We start from the raw sequence: 12,331 nt of genomic DNA, 5'->3' as shown, positions 1-12,331 counted from the left end.
CCAGTAGCTGATTTTATTTCGACATCTACAATAGTTGATTGAGGTAAGGTGTAGTAATTTTGATTCATGATGTATGAATGAATTGGGTTTATGTGTTGATCAGAGATTTGCCCTAATTTAGGGTTAGAGAGTTATTTAGCTATTTATGAGAATGTAGCTAAATAAAAATATATGCAATTGGTAATACAGGATCTTGACGCGAAACGAGTATCTCGGAGTCAGAATTGGACATTTCGATTGGAGGCGGGTACTTTTGACTTATGTCATTTGATATGCTTAGTAATTAAATTAACATGTTGCATTAATTGTGTTTCTTATCTGTTTTCGGTTAATCACTACCCAAATCTTACATGCTTGATTGATTGATTGGTTTTGCGTCTCAGGTATATTTTACCTGTTTATACATGCTTATAGGGGTAGTGATATGCCATTCTTGACCATGTTCAGGACCTAGGTTTTATACCTTCTGTATACCTTGGGATTGTTTTGGATTCGTTGACCTTTGATGCATTTTTATATATATGTGGATTAGGTCAGGATATTCTTGTGGTTAGTGCCATGCACCATTTGCATGATTGCATGCTGTGCGATAGTCCGCTCCATTATTGTTGAGCACATCGCCAGTTACATGGAACTGCACACACCACCACTCATGGGTTAGTGGTCGATTCAGGCTGAGTGTGTTGCAGCAGGGACTCTGTTAGGCACCGTTGGTCCGCTCATGGGTAGTGTGACACAACGTGTTATCCGACAGGGATTCCTCCCCATCTTTGAGTACCGGGAGTTGAGAGCATTGCGCTCCCCCATCTATGATTTGGGGTAGGAGGATAGGTGTACTCCGACAGCATCCCGTCCACTCGGTCACTCATCAGGAGTAGTGACGACAGAGTGCACGGTTGTCACTGCCCTACCCACTCGGCCTCACTATTGTGTGTGAGATGATCGACTGGCGTCAGGGGTGACCAGGACGCATCATTGGCATCATATGCATGATGCATTTATTGCTTGTGTTTGTGGTTGCTGCATTTATATGCTGCATATTGTTTGGATACCTATGTTTGACATGCATACAGGATTTCCTTATCCCTCGGACTGTTTGACCTTATACTCAGGACCTGGTTAGTACAGTATTCTCCTGTTTATTTCAGATGCATTCTTATCTTTCTTATCAGGAGACTGTACGCATGATTAGTGCTAGGTGTTGTTTCTTTACTTTGCATATCAACTGTACCTGCTGAGTGTTGGACTCACCCCGCCTCCATTGTTGTTATTTTCAGGTTGATGCTGTCAGGAGGGAGTTCCAGTCGCTAGTCCCCACTGCACGTAGTACTACTCCGCTGCTGGTTTTTGAGTTGTTGTTTCATTTTAGCTTTTCGCTATCAGACTTTGTTTTAGTTTTGTTTTGGACTTACATATGGATATTGTATGGAATCTTTCCGTTGGATGGATTTTTAGTATGATTTGGATTTACTCTACTACATGCCTGCCTGGACGGCAGAAGAGGTAAGAAAAATCGGATTTGGGCTTTACGAGTGTAGTTGAGTAGGGTTGATTTCGAGTCAGAGTATTACTATGTTGTTTATTTTATTAACTGCGTGGTTGTGACAGCCAGAGGTGAATATATATATAAACTGCGTGGTGATTGATTTTTATTTACTGTTATTATTCCAGCCGCCTGTTGCTGAAGTATTTAGTGCTTGTAGAAATTTTTGATTGTCCGCCGTACAGGGGAGATGCTGCCGAAATTTTCTCAGACAGGGACTCTTCTGGGGGCGTGACATGCATAATTCGTTACGTACTCAGTAATCGCCTTTATAGTCTACCCAGTTACGGGTGACGTTTGACGAAACAAAAGTACATAACTCTATATCCATGACTTGTGAGATCAAGTCATCGAGTTGACCTACATGCTAGTCTTATTGCATTAACATTGTCCCTGAATGTTAATACTCGACTAGGAATGATTTAGAGTAGTGTTCCCTATATCATCTCACTTTCGGTTCAACTAACCGATTGATATAGGTGAGAACCCTCTACTCAAGGACATTATTATACTTAGTTTATTTGGCACCAATACAAGTAAGTATAATAACCAAAATAAAAATGCCTTTATTTATATAAGAATATGATGCAATGAGTCTATAATACAATCATCAAATGATTGGCTCTAGGGCTCTAACTAACAAGTGGGTTGACCATGATCCATATCGTTAGCTTGTTGCTCTCTTTAGTATATATCTAACTGTTAGTTACTAACTATCTACTAAAATATAGTAGTGTTCACTTGGTTAGCCAAGTTAAGCAAGATTTGATCCAACTTATTATTTAGTAAGAATGATTGCTTAACTTAATCACTATAGTTTGGTATTTTTCGCCCAGACTTATATTGATGTACTAATATAAGCATCTGAAGTTCAGGCAAAATACCTACGCATCTCACGCCATTTTATGTTTTTAAATACACAATCAAGGTAGACCTAGTGTATTTGTGAGATGGTCGTTACCTAGATCTATAGGATCATACTTTCTAGGGATTCATTCTTGACTAAGGCTAAAATAATTTTTGTAACACTAGAGAAATGAGAAATTTTTAGAAAATGTAAATAGTTTTCCTAGAATTTAACGATTAACTATATAAATATCCTCTCCCTTAATCTAAGGTCATATTTTTCAAAATACAATTATGACAAGTTTAAGGGATTTAATTATTAAATTTTAGATATATTAATTAGAATTAATCAAAATTTAATTTTATCTAATTTAATTTAACCTTATTCATCTCACCTGTCTAACTCTTCAGAAAAAAGGGATCCTATGATTTTATGAGATAAGTTAAATTGTATTTCAGGATTTGGTTTAACTTATGTTATATTCAAATTTAGTTTTGGGTTCAATAAATAGACATTCTTTGGATAAAGTTCTAAGCTATGGTGAGTCACCTGGACATCATTAGAGTAACCATGCCTCCAAAATTTTTCAAATAGTCATATCCACTGAACTTAATAACAAAACTTTGGTCTAACCAACTAGGATTGCTAAGGAGTAGCTTCAATTAGTTCCACTAAGTCAAATGCACCAGGTCAAAGCCATATCTTCCTAGACATGCATAGATATAGTTTTTCTAACCTACTATCATCCCAAACTTCTCTAGTGTTAGTTTTCCTAGAATTTAAAGATTAACTGTATAAATATCCTCTCCCTTAATCTAAGGTCATATTTTTCAAAATACAATTATGACAAGTTTAAGGGATTTAATTATTAAATTTTAGATATATTAATTAGAATTAATCAAAATTTAATTTTATCTAATTTAATTTAACCTTATTCATCTCACCAGTCTAACTTTTCACAAAAAAGGGATCCTATGATTTTATGAAATAAGTTAAATTGTATTTCAAGATTTGGTTTAACTTATGTTACATTCAAATTTAGTTTTGGGTTCAATAAATAGACTTTTTTTGGATAAAGTTCTAAGCTATGGTGAGTCACCTGGACATCATTAGAGTAACCACACCTCCAAAATTTTTCAAATAGTCATATCCACTGAACTTAATAACAAAACTTTGGTTTAACCAACTAGAATTGCTAAGGAGTAGCTTCAGTTAGTTCCACTAAGCCAAATGCACCAGGTCAAAGTCATATCTTCCTAGAGATGCATAGACATAGTTTTCCTAACCTACTATCATCCAAAACTTCTCTAGTGTTATTTTTCAAGTTAAACTTTTATCCCTTTTTAATCTAATCCTAATTACCCTACTAGATAAACTATTATTTTGGAGTCTCTCCTGAATTATTGAACATTTAGGTTAGTTTTACGTTTATGTCGATTATATTTGTAGTTATAAAAACTAGATGGTAATTTAAATTAGCCTTATAATTTTTTAATTTAAATTTATTCTTTCGATCTAAATTTGGTTTGTTTTTAAGTTTTAGGTTTGGGTTAGATGGATTTGGTTTTAGGTAATGAATTTCATTTTGGGGTATATAGAATTGATTGAGTCTTACTTGCGTGGTCAGACATACTTTTCGAACCTAGGCTTTGGTTAGTTTCTTGTTTTGATTTATTAGAGAGATAAATGTTTTACTTGTCGAACTTATTATATACAACTTTTTGTGTTTTAAGAATTAGGTCCAAATTTTTTAATCTTGTAGTAAAGATTTCTAATAATTCTTTGAGTTTGTTAATTTCACCTTTTAATCTTATATTTTCCTCCTCAAGTTTTATTTCTTGATTTGGATTTCTATTTTGAATTTGTTTCTTGAGTTGTTGATTTTCCTCAAGAAGTGTTTCAGTTTGTTTTTCACATTTTTATTAATTTTTTATTCAAGAATGCAATTATTCTAAAAAATTTAGAGGTTAAGATAGAAGATACCTCACTCGGACCTTCAAAAATGAGTGTAGACTCGTGGCTTGATCCGCACTCAAACTCATTGTCTTATTCCATCTTGCTTTCTGATTCCGTTCTGGTTGCTATCAATGTCAGGTAGTTGTGATGCTTTTGATCTTCAAAGTCTAATTCTTCTAAAGATGATTCGTCTCACGTCTCCTTGAGTGCCTTCTTCCTTCTGGTTATTTTGGGTTTGTCATCTTTTGTTTTTAGACACTCGTGCTCATAGTGTCCTTTCTAGTTACATCTGTAGCATGTGATCTTTGTCTTTGAATCATTTGATTTGATCACCTTTCGTAGGTCCTTCTTCGTGAAGTTGTTCTTCCTTCTCGTGAACATTTTTCTGACTTGTTCTTCTTCATCTTCCGAGTCAGATTCAGATTCTGGCTCTAGTTTATTCTTATGTTTGGCTTCTTTTGAGGGACCTACAAAAAGTACAATACCTTCATCTAGTTTTAATTTAGATAATTTCCTCGAAATTTTGTAGGCATCCACGATGGATGCCTATAGTACATTTCAAGGAAAATAATTTAAGGCATACCTAATTACATCTCTGTTCTCTAGTTGGTGTCCGATTAGGTGGAGCCTATTCAAAATGTCTTTGATTCTTATGTGTAGCTGAGTAGCCATTTCTCGATCTTTCATTTTAATATTGAACAAGTTATTTAATAATAAATCACTCTTTGTTACCTTTGCATCACTTGTGCCCTAGTGCAATTCGATCAATTTATCCCAGAGCTTCTTAACATTCTTGAATGGCTTGACACAGTTCAGTTCCTCCTTGGTAAGTCTACACAAGATGGTGTTCATTGCCTTCGAGTCGATTTGGGCCTTTTTCTTGTCTTATGGAGTCCATCTTTCTGGGTTAATTAGTACTTTTTCTGCTTCATCCACCGGTGCCCGATATCCTCATCGGATGGTGGGTTATCAATCGATGTTAGTCTTCAGGTGCACGTCGATCCACTTCTTCTAGTATGAGAGTTGTCCCCGTTGAAGAGGGGGGATGAATAGTATTGTCCTCATTTTGGACTATTTAAGGAGCCTGCACACAAAGAGACAGAGAAAAGAAGTCCCAAGACTAGGTCTTGGATTAGCAGTATGGGAGAAAATAAATATATTAAGACTCAATTGGTATTGCACCAATTCAGAGTAGTTTATAATAGAAAAATTTATCCAAAGAGGTAATTGTACTAGTTTAAATTTTATCGAGAAAGTTAAAAAAACTGAAAGAGAAATGTCAAAAAAAGTTAAAAGTCACCCCCTTGCATGATTGGTGGTTGCACCAATTCAGAGTGGAACCTCGTTCTGATATGACTTATAGGGCAGTAAATACATTAGAGGGGGGGGGGGGGTGAATAGCGTTCGTCGAAAATTGTGACTAAAAGCAAGTTATGCAGTGGAAATAAGGAGGTAAGGAAACAGAGAAACCAAGCGCTAACACAAGTAGTTTCTTACTTAGTTCAGAGCCTTTGACAACTCCTGCTCCAAGGCTCACACTCCTTGAGTGCTTTTGTTGGGCAATCACTATCAGTTTGTAAACGTATTACAAAAGTTGAGTGCAAGAACTAAAAATAACAAAGTTACCGATAAACAAAAAGGAAAATGAAGTCTCTCATTCCACAAACTTTGGAGTAGCCTTTCAATGTTGTTGGAGCCTTTTCGGAGTAACACTTGAATATGAAAGTCGTAATAGTTGATGTTTGGAAGCTATTGATCGAAGGCCCTTATATAGGCCCATTCAGGGTGCCTAGAGCTGTTGGGTTTTTCGGGCCGCAAAAACCACTTTTTGCATTACGGAAACCCTGAAACCCCGCCACCGGATCCGTGCGAAGAAATAAAATTTACATAAAACTTCGAGTACGAGTTTCTAGCCTAGATCTAAACTAGATCTACAAAGGAGAAGAGCTTTACCCTTGATGCAATGCCCTTCGCTAATCCTGCTCATCTAAGGTTCGCCGGATCTCGAGAGTATCAAAGTAGATACTCCTCTATGTGTATCCACACAAGCAAGAGATGGAAAACCAAACAAAAGGTGTGCTAGCACCTTTGAAAGGTTCGGCCAAGGTGGAGGAGAGGGAGAGAAGAGAGAGCTTGAGGAAGAAGATGAGAATTACACAAAAAAATGAAACTCACCTCATGAATAAGTGGCCGGCCACATGAATGAGGTTAATAACCTCCATGGAATACCAAGAGTCACAACTCTTGGTAACTCCCATGAGGTGACATCCCACTTAAGCAATCAAGATGATGTGGAGCATCATCATTGGTCCACTCTTTGCCAACTCACCAATGAGGTGGCAAATGGTCAAGTCAAACTTGACCCTTCATCTTCCTCTCAAGTCAAGTCAAACTTGACCACTTCTCTCCCATGGTTGATCAAATCTAATCATTGGTTCAAGTCAATTTTAATTTAATGAATCTCTATTCATTGAATTAAATTGACTCAATGAGTCTAAATCCAAATTAAACTCATCTAACACATGAACCAAATTGAGACCAACTCAATTAGTCTAATTTGGATTACTCTTAATCCAATTTGGTTCATCACATGGACCTAATCCTTTAGGTTCATCAAATGAACCTAATCTCCATCTAATTTCCCTTTGTGTGTGACCCTATAGGTTCTTATAACATTGGCAATGCTCCTAAACCCATTTAGAAGCATAAGTAATGAGCGGTATGTAGCAACACATCATTACTACCCAAGTTATAAGAATGTTGAGATCCAACATCACCTTGTGACTACTAATTGTGACTCTTCACAATATATGACAAGTGTCCTTCTATCCTTGACATCTAGATTGATCAATGTGAGGCATAGACCGTGTCATCCTCTAATCAATCTAAATCTTGAATCCCAAGTAGACTCACTTAATCAAATGAGCTCAACTTCTCATATTGACTCATTTGGGCATGACCATGCACTTAGTGGTCTCACTCTATCAAAAATATCGATGTCTCTCCCGTCATATAGGAGGGATAGATCCCATCTACATCACTCACATCCCTCCGCATAATTTGTTACATACCCACTAATCGCCTTTATAGTCCACCCAGTTACGGGTGACGTTTGACGAAGCCAAAGTATGTAACTCCTTATGTAGGGAATCATGGTGACTTCAGGTCCAAGGACTAATAGTCATACTAATAGCCACATGAGAAACTATATGACACTCATATAACAATCCATGATACTTTCTCATGGCGGGTCATTCAATATACATTCTCCAATGCATACCCATGTGTCAACTTGATATCTCCATATCCATGACTTGTGAGATCAAGTCATCGAGTTGACCTACATGCTAGTCTTGTCGCATTAACATTGTCCTTGAATGCTAATACTTGACTAGGAATGATTAGGAGTAGTGTTCCCTATATCATCTCACTATCGATTCAACCAATCGATTGATATAGGTAAGAACCTTCTACTCAAGGACGCTATTATACTTAGTTATTTGGCACCAATACAAGTAAGCATAATAACCATAAACAAATTCCTTTATATATAAAAAAATATGATACAACGAGTCCATACAACAATCATCAAATGATTGACTCTAGGGCTCTAACTAACAAGAGCCCCTCTGGGCGCTTGGACCACACCAGTCGACGTGGCTCGGCTAGTTGATGTGCTCCAACTCAGCTCCTGGATGAGTTTTCGAGTCTGGGCACTTAGACTGACTCTGAGCACTCGGACCTCCCGGGTGCTTGCGGCACCTGCCCGAGCAAGCTGGTCCGGGTGCCCGAATTCCTTCCGGGTGCCCAAACTCATCTTTTTCCAGCCTTCTTCCCTATAAAAAAACAGTTAGTCCTGGGTAGCAAAAATAAGTATATCCTAAAAAATAAAGTTAGCCCAATTTAGTAAAATAGTAGTAATTAGATCCTATCTCCCCGAGACCAGGATCTAGTCAAGGTCTTAGCTAAGGTTTTCCAAATGGACCTAAGCTAGACTAACACTTACAGTTCCTTCAATGGGGAACATGCCCTCACTGGATCTCTCTTCCAGTTGTTTACCTTCACTTACCAACTGCAGTCAGTTAACTTTCCTTTGACCCACTAGGTCTTCCTGCTAGTTGTCAAGTCCATAGACCCAACTGGACTTCGGCCAATTGTCAGGTCCTGTGGACCCAACCGAACTTCTGGCCAGATATCAGGCCCCGCAGACCTATCTAGACTTCCCACTAGCTATCGGGTCATGTAGACCTAATTGGATTTTAGCCTGGTATCAAGTCCTTCAGACCAGTCAATTCCTGCACACTTAGTAAAGTAATTAGATCATAAAACATTCTAACTTTAAATCCCTTGTCATTCATCAAAATCTAAGTTAGATCATTAGTGCAAATAAAGACTCGTCTAATGCACATGAATATATCCATGCCCTCAAACAACAATGTGATACACTATATTGAGAGCAATGTTTTTTTTTTTAACTTGATTCAAGCATGATAAAATTATATCAAAAGCTCATTATTAGGGTGACGACTAATTTTCTTAACATATGCAAAAGCCTCATTAATAATATGTCGATTGTTTAACTCTAGTTTTTTTCTCATATTTTATTACTGTTATTCCAATATTCTAACTTTTTAAAATAATGTGGAGAATGACATGGTCATAGAATAGATTATGTTATGAAATGTCATACTCTTATACGAAATTTGCATAATAATATTAAGACATTAATTTTCTTTTAAGTATAATAGCATTAATCCTATTCTATTCCTTTTTCTTCTGAATTAATAGGAATTAATAGGAATCTCTTTAATTGTTATTTGTAGAATATTTGTCTCTTCTTGTAAAAGACTATAGATAATCAAAGGATCTAAAGCAAGAGGCATACCAAGGAGGACCACTTGAGCTATCTTACTATAGGGAATCATCTAGGATACTTGAATAGACGGGAGAACTTAATTTTTTGTTTGATGATATAGATAACCTTGCTCTTCCTAGCTAATATAAATGCAAGCTTGACTAGTTTGTTGTGGATGTTGAAGAGAAGCATTCATAATATTTTTTTATTGTTGTTGTTGTCTACATAATTATTTTGTTGAATATCGCTAATTATTATTTTATTTAAATTATTGTGCTCTTCTAGTGTATTATGGTTGTAAAACTCAATAAAACTGCTATTGCTATTATTGTAATTTTATGGTATGACAGTCATAATTTGATTTTTTTTTTTAGTATGATAGCTACTTTTCATTATATTATTATAGTTGTTGAAATATTGTAGTTTGTATGTTGCAAATTGAAATTTGGTTTGTTATAAAATGATCTTGTACTTGTATTCGGAAATATTATTATCTTAATATATGCTAATAATGAATTATTAATGATGTAAAATATCAAAAAAGGACAAATAACCATAAAGGAATTTTAACAAATTTTTAGAAATTTTCTGGAAATTTTTCGAAAACCGTATGACGTAGGTTGCAGGGATAAATATTAGGCCCCGAAAAGCCTGTTTAGGCTACCCCATTGAACGAGGAAAAGTTTTATTTTTATTTTCCTTTTTCTTTTCTTTTTCTTTTCCTCCGTTTCACACCCGAACCCCCTCTCCTCCTGATCCCTTCCTCCTCCTCTCCTCTACGCGACGCCAACCGATCCCCTCCCTCAAACCGACGGTGCTTCCTCTCCTCCCCTCGCGTACAAAACCGCCGGCGGAAGCTTTGAGTCCTTCCCATTTCCTCTTCCCCTTTCTTCCGTGCCCTAGCCCCCTTCTCGGCCCCGCCTCCTCCTCTACTCGTCGCCGTTGATCCTCCCGGCTCGACGCCAGCTGTTCGGGCCCTAGCGCTGATCACAACCGACGAGTGCTGGTTTTCCTGATCCGAAGTGCCACTTGAGCACTGCTTATCCGGTACTTATCTCCATTCTTTTCCTCGTCGCCAAGAATGCGCAATGCCCTAGCACTATCGTCGACCACCAGATCCGACCCAGTGTGGCTGTCCTTGTGCCCTAGTATAGTCGCTAATTACTTCTTTCTATCTGGCTGTTGGCGATCTAGAGATAGGCACTCTGCCCTAGTTGATCCAGGTGTTTGATTGGGAAATAAAGGATACTGTTGGCAGAGGTAAGTGGGGTTGTGAATAGATTTTTCTAGTGGAATGCTTGGTTGAACTCTTGATCTCTACTTCTTGATCTCTTCTTAATCCGAATGGTAGGGTGGAATCCAGCAGGGAGGTGTTGTTCTGTGGGATTTCTTGGTTCCGGCAGCAATTCCATCCAGCAGCAACATCGGCTGTGAATTGAGGTAAGGAGTAGGGTAATTGATCTTAGTTGTAGATCATGCTGTAATTTGATTATTTTAGTGGTTGATTGTGCGTAGATTTATTAGTTTAGATTAATCTAATGGAATGATTAGGGTTAAGGCAATTAACCCTAGTTTACCGTTGGATTTAAATTTAGGTAGGCAAATGGTTATGTTGATTAGGGTTTTCCCTACATTGGTCTTGGGGATTTTATTAGCTATTTAATTATTCTGAATTTTAGCTAAATAAAACTATACATGTATGATTTATTAAGGGACTTTGATTCGAGACGGTGTCTCGACGTGAGATTTGTTCTGATACGAACTACTGTTAAATGCGGGTACTTTGACTTATCTTCTAAGATATTATCATTTGATATGCATAGTAATATTTAACGAGTAATAATATTTATGTTCATTTTTGCATTGGTATGTCATTATCTATTACCTGAGCATGCTGTATTTATTACCTACTTTTGCATTCATGTACCTTTGATTATTTGTGTCCTTAAGGTAATGACATACCATGCCTCTATTAGCTAGAGCCCTAGAGCCAATCATTTGATGGTTGTATTTTGGACTTGTTGTATCATATTCTATATAAATAAAGGCATTTGGTTATTATACTTACTTGTATTGGTGCCAAATAAACTAAGTATAGTAACGTCCTTGAGTAGAAGGTTCTTACCTATATCAATCGATTAGTTGAACCGATAGGGAGATGATATAGGGAACACTACTCTAAATCATTCCTAGTCGAGTATTAACATTCAGGGACAATGTTAATGCAATAAGACTAGCATGTAGGTCAACTCGATGACTTGATCTCACAAGTCATGGATATAGAGATATCAAGTTGACACATGGGTATGCATTAGAGAATGTATACTGAATAACCCGCCATGAGAAAGTATCATGGATTGTTATATGAGTGTCATATACTTTCTCATGTGACTATTAGTATGACTACTAGTCCTTAGACCTGAAGTCACCATGGATCCCTACATAAGGAGTTATGTACTTTCGTTTCGTCAAACGTCACCCGTAACTGGGTGGACTATAAAGGCGATTACTGGGTATGTAACGAATTATGCAGAGGGATGTGAGTGATGTAGATGGGATCTATCCCTCCTATATGACGGGAGAGACATCGGTATTCTTGATAGAGTGAGACCACGAAGTGCATGGTCATGCCCAAATGAGTCAATATAGGATATTGAGCTCATTTGATTTAGTGAGTCTACTTGGAGTTCAAGATTTAGATTGGTCAGAGGATGACACGGTCTATGCCTCACATTGATCAATCTAGATGTCTAGGATAGAAGGACACTTGTCATATATTGTGAGGAGTCACAATTAGTAGTCACAAGGTGATGTTGGATCTCAACATTTCTTGTAACTTGGGTAGCATTGATGTATTGCTAGATGCCGCTCATTGGTTATGTTGCTAAAGGAGTTTAGAAACATTGCCAACATTACAAGAACCTATTGGGTCACACACAAAGAACAAGTGGATGGAGATTAGGTTCATATGATGAACCAATTGGATTCGGATTGATTTAAATTAGACTTATTGAGTTAGACTCAATTAGATTCAATTGTTGAATGAGTTTAATTTAAATTTGATTCATTGAGTCAATTTATATTAATGAATTGAGATTCATTAGATTGAAATTGACTTGAGTCAAAGGTT

At 36.9% G+C, this 12,331-nt stretch overlaps 1 pseudogene; it reads left to right on the top strand.

Moving 5' to 3' along the window:
* The window catches only part of LOC122031351, a 33,756-nt pseudogene extending 23,111 nt beyond the window's left edge, over positions 1 to 10,645 (top strand).
* The last annotated feature ends 1,686 nt before the right edge of the window (positions 10,646 to 12,331 follow it).

The sequence above is a fragment of the Zingiber officinale genome, chromosome 11A (genome assembly GCF_018446385.1).
Source record: "Zingiber officinale cultivar Zhangliang chromosome 11A, Zo_v1.1, whole genome shotgun sequence".
NCBI classification, from domain to species: domain Eukaryota; kingdom Viridiplantae; phylum Streptophyta; class Magnoliopsida; order Zingiberales; family Zingiberaceae; genus Zingiber; species Zingiber officinale.
This window is presented reverse-complemented; position numbering and strand designations above follow the sequence as displayed.